The sequence below is a fragment of the Pungitius pungitius genome, chromosome 4, assembly GCF_949316345.1.
Source record: "Pungitius pungitius chromosome 4, fPunPun2.1, whole genome shotgun sequence".
NCBI classification, from domain to species: domain Eukaryota; kingdom Metazoa; phylum Chordata; class Actinopteri; order Perciformes; family Gasterosteidae; genus Pungitius; species Pungitius pungitius.
Genome location: NC_084903.1, coordinates 22,970,824 through 22,982,909, shown reverse-complemented (window position 1 = coordinate 22,982,909; position 12,086 = coordinate 22,970,824).

Sequence of the window (12,086 nt, the reverse complement as noted above, 5' to 3'; positions counted from 1 at the left end):
CCCCAGCAGCGTCCCGTTTCCTCTGCCCAAAGATTCCCACCCCCCCCCCCCCCTTTTTATTGGGTCCAATTAGAACTCCGGCCGCCCCCGAAAGGGGTCCGCTGGACTCCTTAATCCGCCTCAATCACGTGTCACGTGACGAATTGATGAAGATCAACGTCGCATGGATTGGATTTTTCGTATTTCTAAATCGCTCTGTGATGGGCTCCGCGTGGGCCGGAGCGGCTTCTTCTGCTCGAAGCCCGCATCTGGTTTGCCGCGCGGTGGGACTTTGCTTGCGTATTGTCCTCGAGGTTTCTTGGAAAGCGAGTTCTTGCCAGCGGAGGAGATCCCTGCCGCTCGCCGCCGGTCAAACATTGGACGCACCTCTTCCACCGCAGCTTCCAGCTGCTTCCCCGCAGTCTGAGTATTGTAACAAAGGAAATGTAAAAAGGCTGCTCCATAAGTCATGCAAGAGATATTAATATAACTCCTGTCTCAAGGTTTTTTTTTCCTGCTTTGCATTTGTTAATGCCTGTAAGCAAACCCAGAAACATACGCGCAGTGAAAGCTCCACTTTGTATTCTATTCCCACTGAGGGAGATGTGAAAAAGGTCGAGTTTTGGAGTTTGAAGGTCTTCCCGATGATGATGATTCACTGGTTTTTGGGGGCCTTGGTTAAACTGCTAATTGCTGCGTACTTGTCGTGATAAAGTCTTAGTCATGACAGTGAGTTTGTATTTGCAGGCCCTTTAGGAGAATCGTTAGATCCAGCTTCAAGGGGTTTTTCTTCTCGTTTTAAACCGTAGATGCTTCTTCTCGGCACCACCCTGACTCACCTTCAACAATGGCGCCCACAACTAGAATCCAATACGTCCCACTGTGGCTCCACAGGCCAAACTGGGATGAGTGCCTTGCGAAAGAGCCCGAGAGATATCGGCTCTCCGGGGATGGCGCCATGTGACTCAATGTCCCTCGTCCAGAAACTTCCGTCTCCTGATGAGAGAGAAGCCCTGGTCTCCAGAGTGATATTGGCCCAGTGTGAAGGTACCCAGAGCCTGCTGAGAGGCATTTTGTGACCTCCATAGTTTATTGTGTGTGTTTTTCACGATGAGAGAGAAAGAAAAACAGCAATCCTTTGCATAAATTTCCGTTCTTGAAAGTGTACAGTGGCCTTCAACATTTCACGCGGAGAAGGAGAGGAGGAAACAGGAAGAGAGAGCAGCCTGGCAGCTAAGCTGAGTGTCAGTCGGTTCATTGTCTTTCACAGAGCGCTTCGGGCTGTTGATGGAGAAGAGTAACCGGTAATGGATCGCAGCGTTTAAATGCACGACAAATATCAAGAGGATCCAAATGGATTTAAGGTATTTAACGTGTGAAGAGTACTGACCTCTGGGTGTGGAACATCACGTTGCAGGATCTATTTAACATCTTCTGAGAAGAGGTCAGTACTCCTCACATGTTAAATACCGTAAATCCATTTGGATCCTCTTGATATTTGTCGTGCATGGAGGAGAAACATGTTGCTCAAGCACGTGCACATTTTTGGATTTCCAGACAATGTACGAGATGTTTTTGTACGACAGCCTTTGATATTTTAGCTAAAATAAGATCCTTGAGGAATAGACGTTTTTCCAGCAACGCCTCTGTGCTTTGAAAAATTGCTATTTGACTACAAACAGCCTTTCAGGAGCGAATTGTAAAAATGTGGTTAAATATTTGAAAATGCATGAAAATATTTAGCACATTTAGCACTTTACCAATTGCTTTTACAGTAGGACTGATTATTTTGTATTTGGATCAAAGAGGTATAGTCTACATCTATCAAATGCATTCAGTGCATGCTCGTAATGTGGTTTAACTACAGCACTTACAATTTACAATTCACATGATGCTAAGAAGGAGAAATATGGGTTAAGGAGTTTTAATCAAATCGACTCTCGGAGATATTCCAAAAATGCAAATGTTGGTGTTATTGACATGGAAGCCGCTGCAAATTCGATCCACGCTAACAAGCCTTTTAGCGGCGATAACTTTCACATCCGAGCGAGTGGAAGAAGAACCAAAGTCAGCAGCAGGACGCCCACATTTTGAAAAAAAAAAAAAAACAGCACACGGGCGGCAGGACGCCCACGTCGAGGCGCGGAAGGACGCCAGGACGCCCACGGAGTGAAAAAGACAAACAAACACAGTCCAAAGCATGCGAGGAGACAACCTCGGTCACAGTAGCCGGAGCTTTTGTTTGCTCGATGCATTGTGATGCACCCCCCCCCTCCAAGCAGAGCTTTGGCCTCGCACGGCGCTGATGCCGCTGGTTTATTGTGAGCTGCTTACCCGCAGGCCGCTGGGGGGGGGGGGGGGGGGGGGGGGGGGGGGGGCGGCACAACTGCTCAACAGCTCATCATTCCTGCAAATTACCCACCCATGTGACTGCAATAAGAAGACCATTATTAATTGAGTTAATTATTTGTAATCAAGTCTAATTCAGAGCTGATTATACTTTTGGGGGTTTTAGTTGATACATTTATTTTCTAAGAGCAACTCACAGCTGAATAAACTCTGAGCATCATTGCATGAATTACGTTTTTTATTTATTACAAATATTCTGGATATTAAAGAATGATCGTTTTCGGCAAGAAGGGCCAGATAAGGACACCGAAAACATAATATTTACCCTGCATGTGGAAGTGTTTTCACAAGCGTAGGAGGAGGGATACATAGGGGACTAGAAAAGATAATATGGATCCAAACTCCATCAGCAGCGCTCGTGTTTCTTTTCACCTACCAGACTAACAATCAGCGCGTTACAGGCGGGACGTTCCTCATTTCAGACCCGCTCGGGGCGGCAAATGAGTCGAATTTCAGTCGAGATCACGACTTGGGCTTCCTGTACTTAGGGTGGAACTTCACTTCCATCACTGAGCCAAAGTCCACCACTGATTAAAAAAAGAAAAAAAAAGAAAAAGAAACTGGCAGAGGGGTTAAGAAATGAAACCAAGGTCACTTCTGTTTGATGAAGGCTTGCACACAGCAATGAACGACTATTTGATGCAAAGACGTGCCCATTAGCTGTAACTTAACTCAAGACCACATGGAAATAAACGCAGTGGAAGTACAATTCGTAGATTTGAAATGATCTGCATCTCAATTCCGATCAAAACAATCCTGATTATCGCGTCGGCTTTTAGTTGTGAAGTCCAAGGTCAACGTATGTTTGCATGGCGCTGCCTCGCTTCAATGTCCAGACCCAAGAAAAGCCAGACATTTCCGTTTGAACGGGCGCGACGTGGGCGCGCTCTTCCTCTGAGGGATACAAACTGGCAGGTTTCCAATCGCGTCCCTACTTCACGCCTCCCGGCGCCCGATGAGAAGACAGAGATTGCACAGTGACTCGACAGTCCCCGTGCTGTAAGTGTCACAGCTCGGGGGGAAAGGATCTATTTATTTGCAGATCTATAAGCATAGATTTCTAGTTTCTGCCACGTCGGCAGCTTTTCCACGTGGTCGCCCTCCGGGTCTCATGCTCGGACGCTTCGATTGGTATTGTACCATTTAATGGCCCTTCCCCGAGACAACATGAGTCCATATATATCTAATGCATGTCTCGATATGTGAGCAGGTGAATTACTGTTTACGAGGACCACAGTTCTGCCACAAGAGCCTTTATAAAAGATGACATCGTTGCCAAGGCCAAAAATAATATCTCATCTCTGCAGCAGTTCACCTCAAAATGATGAATTTACATCCATCAAAATGCATGTAATCATTGTGTTTCCTGTGTATATATTGGCTTTTTCAAACCGCATTGTGTAACTAGTATAGCAATAACTTGTAAGAAATGTAAATAACACCCAAAAAGACGGGCCCTACGATCCTCATGCCCCACGCTACCAATTGGAATTGCGGGAGATTAAAAATTGTGAACGTTTAGGACGTTTATTTCCCTTTTTCACTGAACAGAGCGGTCCAATTATTGCAATGAGCCCAACTAAATAAATGACTCATCTTCTCATTCTTTCAGAGTAATTGTTGTGTTGGGTCCTGAATACAATAATCCAGAGGGGAGGGCTACAAGGATCCACTGAGGTGAGGGGTTAACGACGCTCAGTCCACACCGGTGGATTTGTACTTCCATCTTGAGGTTGTTTCTGGAATTGCAAACATCTCACAAAAAAAAAAATTTAAAAACTAGATGCAGCAGAGCTCCGATTTGGGTAAAGAAAAGATTCATTTTAAATGGAAAAAAAGGCTGCATAAAGGTATTTAACGGTACATTTTATTGATGTTGATGCTTTATTTCTTTTACGAGTGATGCTTCTTTAAGATCTCACCGAGTGGCTTTGGTTACACTGCTGCGGCATGACCTGGATAAACAGAATGCTGCAGAGACGCTTTAACAGCGTGCTGCTGCTGTTATTCTGGATGCACCACCTGCAGGGACACAGGCTCCATAATATGAAGCAAAGGGAATTGGGATTTGTTATGAGTTTTTCTCTCTTTTTTTTGGAAAGGTTCACATTCGTTAGTTTTGTCAAGTTCGGCATCCTTTATTGAGAATGTTTTCTGTATTTTCCTAACCCGATTCATTTTGAATGAAGCAATACAGAGCATCCAGATAAGGACATCAACCCCTAATGAATGTATTTGAAAAAGATTATTTCCAAAGTCCAAGAACAACCATTTATTTGATAAATATGGGATGATATAGAGTTGATCGTAAAATGCCAAATATGGGAAACAATAAACCAAATATCAGAATACCAGTGAAGGACTAAATCCAAACTACTATCGAATGGTAACAACAACAAAGAAACAGCCTGATCGGCGGCTGTCTGGACCGGAGGGGAAACAGGAAGCACATCATTAATACTGCAGAGCTCCCACATCCAGTCAGACGGATCTCTGAGCCAAATGATGAGGGATAACGAGCCAGTGGGGCCGATGAGGGCCCCGTTCATGCTGCAGCTGGCAGAACCGAGTGCAACGTCGTTTTCGTCAGTTCCTGTGGTCGATGACGTGCCACAGAGGGAGTTTGCTTCAAAGACAAGCTGAATGAATGAGACCAATGGGACCAAGGCGGTCCATTTCTGAGTCAGCATTTCCTCCGGGTCAATGTGGCCTTCATACACCGGCAGGGAGGGATGAACCCATCACGGTGCGAAAGGGACAGGTTAAAAATGTCCACTGACCACGGGGCTGCTACCTCCGAAAATCCAAAAGAACCCGAGCCCATACGTCGAGTTGAACTTTGCTTTATACCAAAAAACAATCCCCTCGCAGTTGTCATCCATGACCGCGCAGTTCAGAGGACGGATTGTTTTGTTGGTTTTCACATCCGGGCCCAGATCCAATGGTTCGTTGTTGTTGTGGGTGTTTAATGGCTAGCCGCTAATGCTAATGGTTGTGAATCAGTTGAGCTAATGTGTGAATGACAATCATCTGGACTTCCTGGCAAATTGTCCTTCCAGTGTGCCAAGCACTGAACTGAAGGACAACATAGATCAGTACTTTACACCCTTTTAATGTGACACAACTGGTCCTTTCCAATTCCATCCATTATCTCCATCCAACGATGTAGATTCGAGGGGACTACGCAGATCATTGTGACCAACAAATACATTAAGTTGTTTGACTTAGTGCCATCTGGACCAATGACAAAGGGAAATACTCTGCCATGTCGTTGTGAAGGAAACCACTGACGTTGATAAGAACCTTTGATACATGAGGTAGCTTCAATGGAGGAGTAATTACTCGGTCTGAATAGTGAACGGATCTTTTAGGTATTTAATGTGTACTATTATTATTCAACCCTTGCCATAAAAATCTATAATGAGAGCTCATTATTCAAGTTGCTCTTCCACATTGTGACTAAATTTGAGCTGAAAGATGAAAAAAGAAAGAAAGTGCACCGAGTGTTGCAGCATCACAATTCCACCTTTTGCTTCCAATTCCGCTCGTCTCGACTGGGCAGATTCGCACCAAGTCGATTTGGGCTCGGAAGGGGGGAGAAATACTGAGCGCGAGCTGTCACGTGATTCCGCTGGCTTCCAAAAGAAATGGTAGTGTGTGAGCTTTACGCTCCTCGAGAGTGACGAAGGCCTCGCCGAGGCTCTTTGTTCCCACCAAGGAGACGGGGGGGGGGGGGGAGGAAGGGAAAAAACGATTCGTCAAAACATTCAACTTCTGTTAAATGTGCGTTGAGCTCCGGATCAGCAGCCATTTGTAGAGAGAGAGATTAACCAGGAAATGACTGTTATATCATGAAGTTCTATGTATTTACCAGGCTCTTGGTAAAGTGTTTTCGTTACATTTACACACATTGACCTTTAATAGAGGAACTTTCCGACAATTAAATGACAAAAATATCGGTCGCGGCCCAGTTTACCAACTTACTAAATAACTGATCCGCTGTGACAAAGCCTAAATAAAAAGGGAAGAAGATGTGAAATAAACCCAACTGAATCATCCAAACCAATATGAAACCCAAGTGAAAGAGTGCGGTGGTTTAGAAACAAACACCACAATATCACCATTTTAAATTCCCCCCCCCCCCCCCCCTTCCCATCTTCTGTACCTTCACAGCTTCATAAAATGTGCATTATTCTTCCACATAAAAAGCTTAGAATATTGGTGTGAGTTCCCCTTCAGCTACAGGACCCCCTGTGTGTTATCATATTACCAGGGAGCCTAAATTATGTATGGATTTGTACAGTGAGCAGTAGATGTGACTTTAAAAAGCAGTTTGTCGGTGTGTTTTGTCGACGTCCATCACTGTTTGCTCTTCCCCCCCCCCGCACTGACTAAGGTACAAAACAGAGCAAAACAAAGCGCAATGATCCAGAATGTGTGCAGGTTCTGCAACGTCCTGTCGGTTTATTCTGGATTCCGTTTGATCTATAGTCCCAGAAGTGGCTGGCCTTCCACTCAGAAAAGCATTAATCGGTAATTATGCCCCGTTCAAAAGAAATGATCACGCAGTCAGGGTGACTAATGAGGGTCGTTAGATCTGCGATTGCGCCGTGGGGTCGTCCAATAACCAGAGAACAAAGAGAGGTTCTGCAGGGCCGTGTTCACCGTTGCAAACTCCAAACCCGCCATTCAGGAAAGAAGGAAACATCTGTCACAGGTGAAGCAACTTCAGAAGGGATTTGCTCTGAGAACAGAACCCTGAGTGTGACGCTGGAGGGAAACTGAGGAGACGACATTCGACCCGAACTCAGTCCGGTAATCATTCATTGATCTGCCTTCTTCTTCTCTGTGTGAGTTTAGAAAACCATTCATGTGGGTGTATGATATGTAATATCCAACAATTTTCGAAAACAGGAAGAAGAAAATAAGTTGAAGGACTAAATGTCATAAGGATAATAAGCCGCGCTTTAGTTTGGAGAAACCCGTCATGAAAAAACAACCACGTCCCCGTCACAGGGTTCAAAGCCATTTTAGGGACAGGTGTTCTCTGTCTTCCTCGCGCTGCGTCACTGCAGCAGAAAGGGAGGGAAAAAGATTACGATATTTCTAATACAGAAATAATGCGCATACCCTTCTGGGGCCGTTTCAGCTGTGATCCACATGGTGGCGCTCTTTCATAACATTTGGATCACAGGAGAGCTGCTCGTGAGTTCTGCAAACAAATGTTCCCACTGAATGAACATGTTTTCCTCCAAATGATGTTCGACAGTGTGCTCTAGTAGTATTCATTCATTCATCTCGCAGCAGCACGTGTTGAAGTGTTCAACCGCCACCCGGATTCTGACCAATTCACAGCCACGTTCTTTGCATGCGGATCTCCTTTTGCATTTAATTTGGAACGTGTAGCGTTAACTGTAAGCAGATACACAGCACTGTGCATTTCATTTGGACAAATGAATCCGTGGCTCTTCTGATACCCATTATGCATGAGTCACATTTTAATTAATATGACTCAGTGAATCACAGTATATTCCATTATGAGTCATTGAGTCACAATATATTTCATTATGGTAATGAATTGAAGATAAGCAAAAACATGAAAGCTGATTTAAAAGGGAAAATTAAAGTGTATTTTAGTGTTTAAGGAGTCTAGTCATGATTCTCGAGCTTTTATGGCCCATCAAATATGACTAATTAGGATTATCTGTACGGATCCCGATTGAACTTCCATCCGTTACACCCGTAGAGTGTTCATAGTGCATACAATGATCGTGACGTCACCCGTTGGTTTGTGCTTTTGAAGGCTGACTCCACCACTAATCCCTTGGAACCTTTATCTGGCTAAATCCTCATTTCAATTTAGTGAGGCTTTCATTATTCTACCATTCGACACGTTTAGATAGAAACGCAAACCGGGCTTTGTCAACGACCACAACATGTCGGTGCCTCATCCCCCCCTCCCCCCCCCCCCCCCCCCCCCCCCCGCGAGGAGGCCCATCCAACAAGCCGGACTCACCGCTCCACGATGGAGCTCAAGACTCCTCGTCCCGACTCAACGCTGTCAGGCCACCACGTAGTCACCCAGTGTCCCAGGGCTTTGTGACATCAAGTATACAAATCTCAAAGTTCTTACCAATACTTCAGTGATGCACGCTCACGATCAAGAGATGCCAATCATCCATCGTCTTTTTATCCATCTGCCAGAAGCTAATTTATTGAGCATTATCTACCGCTGATAACCATTTATCACCTTTACCTGAATGCATACTAAGTGTTGGAAGTGTGTGTGTGTGTGTGTGTGTGTGTTTTTTTTTTTTTTACCTTGGTGGCTCCGACACCACAAGAGAAAAGGAAACATGCATGAATGGGATGGATCGTTCTATCTTCTACCTCCCTGCACCCCTCTCCCTCTCACAGCTCGACACTGAAGTGTTGACACGTGTGAGTGATTGTATTTCTCCTGGATTTGCACTAATCAGACAGAGGGTTTGTCTCGGAGTTAAAACGTGACTTAATGAATGGGGTCGAGAACCCGTCAAAGGCATTAGCTGACAGACTTCAGCTGCAATCATTAAAAGAACTGCGCAAGAACCAGGTGCTCCACAGGGGTAATAAAGTGGGCGGGTCCTCTTCTCGTCGGCCTCTGCACGGTCACACTTCTTTTTTTCAAGGAGAGGAGACACCCCCACTGCACGAAATGCTGGTGGAGTAGTGAAATCAGAAGTTACTAGAGAGCTAATGTTTGGATGGATTGGCCTGGTTTTTGACGATGCTCATGATGGAGGATGGGGTGACAAACAGTGTAAATCTTTTTTAGAGATGCATCTTAGGTAATAATTGGAATTTTTAATAAATAAAAAGATAGGGACCTTTCGTGCATGTTTAAAGTTCTGCATTTAACTACAGTGGTGGGCTGCCTCCTGCTCGTCGCCGAGACTCAACGTGACGTAAACGAGACCAAATTACTCCTGTTCTCTATTCGCTCGAGGCTTGTTTACAGCTGACCACTCGCGCTCTCATCTGACCGGCTGACCGGGCTGCAGCAGAGGCTGCCGTGTCCCTTTATGGTAAAGCCCCCCCCCCCCCCACATGCCAGAAATACAACACCAGCTGTAGCTGGTGTGAAAGCACACACGTTTAGTGAGAAACGCACACCAATCGGCCTCAATTCTACCGTAAAAACGTTCAACACCAACTAAGCGGTCAGTTTCCATGTCTCTTGACATCTCTCTTGTGTGGATGTGTGGATGGATGCAGAATAACTTATGGCGCCATAACCTATTTACAGCGATTTAGTGTAAAGTTGTTCAGCAGTTAATGTCAGTAATACCGGTTGACAGGGAAACACTGTAAAAACACATGTATTCAAGGTTGAGATGTTTTTACCTGGTATTCCCAGCTACGCATTACAGCCACTAAGAGGTGAAGTCAAGGGGAAATGGACTCAACAGAGAACTGGGCGAAAAAATATATATAAACCAGGAAGTATAAGTGTATCCTCAAGCTATGAGGCGTTTTTGGAGGAAGTGGCTGAGAGGTGAATGGAGCCTTCCAAGATGCAGCTTCACAGTGCCCCAGAGGTTTCGCCACTTAACAGATCATGAATTTGTAATCTGCAGCGCTGGCAAGAAGCCACACGTAAAGATACAGACAGTGGTGATTGTGCATATTGTGTGAGATTGCGGTAATGAGATGATTGTGATTAAAGAATGAGTCGTAGTGAACTTTGTATTACACGATTAGAGAGCATTGGTTAGAGCATATATATATATTATATGTGCAGCATTAATATTTATTCTGCTGCTCTTTCGTTTTGAGTGAACCAACTTGTTTTTTACAAAATGCACAATAATGACTTTTCAGAGAACATTATCAGGTGTGTTGCTTTTGCAAATGCTGCTCTTAAAAGGTCACAATAGAAGGCTGAAGTCGGGTTGGCGTCATAACTGCACTGGATCACAGGATATCACCTGAACACAACACCAAGTGACAAATCCCAGTTCAAATCTATTCACTCCAACCACTGAGTAGACTGCACAGCGCCCCGAAGACAAACACCCACCAAATCGATTCAGGGACCCGGCTGAGAGCCGCGCTGTGGTGCAGTAATGATCGAGGGTCGCTAGCGCTGGAAAGACAAATGTATGAAAATACGGGCAGGACAGCATTCTCCCATCATGCAACGCTGCGGGGGATTTCCCCTTTCAGACTTCCGCTTAAAAAACAATGCATTTGGTCATTTATACTTTCTGCTAATAGGAAAGAGGCAATGTATTAATGTAGCAGGTAACGTGTACAGCTGTACACATACACACATGCATCAAAAACATCTTGTTTTTTGTAGCAATTCTGTTCTGCAACCCTGTCCACTCTGTGGAGGTTTTAGATTTCAACTATAAGTAATATCAGAACAGCGACCATATATTGGACCTGTACTGGGGGTCATTTTTGAACATTATTAAAGTGAGAGCTGCTGAGTGAGTAAAAAATCCATATGGTCCAAACACTGCTTAGCAGACCAGGAGGAGTACGGTTGCTAAGTGGTTGGTTTGGCTTCCTCCATGTTTGTGTATATCCGCCTTCCAGTAAAAGCAGTTCTCCCTTCTTCTAAAGAGACCTGCCATTGTGAACATTTTTTAGTTGAAATGCTGTGATTCCGAGGCTCGGGCGAGTCACGACGTCAGCGACATTCTCCCCCCCCCCCCCCCCCCCCCCCCGAAACGCTTCAGGTCTCCCGTCTGAGGCTCTGCGAGGAGGTGCAGAACTCACCGAGAACCTGCTTCATGTTGAAAGGAAACCTCTTTCTGAACAGCCAAATTGATGGTTGCCAGCTAAAAACTCAAAGATGCTTTGTATTTTAACACACAAATTTGCTTTTCACTGATTTACCGGACACGTTTTTACTCCGAGAACTATTGTCAACCCCAACATATCATCTGCACATAAATGAAAAGCCAGTCATCAAAGGTCTGCACCATCAGGTGAAATATATCTTTACAGCATGAAAAGCTGCACGGAGGTATCACTTTGGATTAATTCATTTATTAAGCGCAGCCACAGACAGACTCCCGATGCACATCCGAGTCGGTCGGAAGCAACATTTTGGGGCGGCTGAGAGGCTTTGAGCAGGAGGAACGGGCCTCCCCCCCGCGAGACGGTAACTCACGGCCCGTGGGCCCGTTGCTATTCGGAAAAAAATCTGCATCTTGGCGGAAAGTTATCGTCCGTGTGTGGATATCAATTATTTGAATGGACTGCTTGCATTTTAATAGAGAGAGCCCCCCCCCACCCCCCCCCCTTATCATCAAATATCCATGCAGATTGCTATTGAGTTATGTCGCATCACAATGCAAACCGGTGCTTTTCTGTCCACGGGCTTCGGGGTCACGTGGTTTCCCACAGTCTGCTGACACGGGAATCGTAAAAATTCACGGCGCCGTTGAATGTAAATGAAAATGTCATGAATCAGCTGTCCAATCTCGTCTAAGTGGCCATCGCGGGCCCCGGCCCTGGCGCGCCCAACCATGAAAGGAAGTAGAGAAAGAAATGAATTCATCTTGGTCCGTGTCGGGCGGCCCTCGTCCTTGGCGTCGTCCGGTGGAATCTCACTCACATTTCATCTCGTTTTACATCTCACACTGAGGCATAACTCGCCTCTCTTAGATTAGCCTCTACTCGGAGAAAACGAGCCATGAATA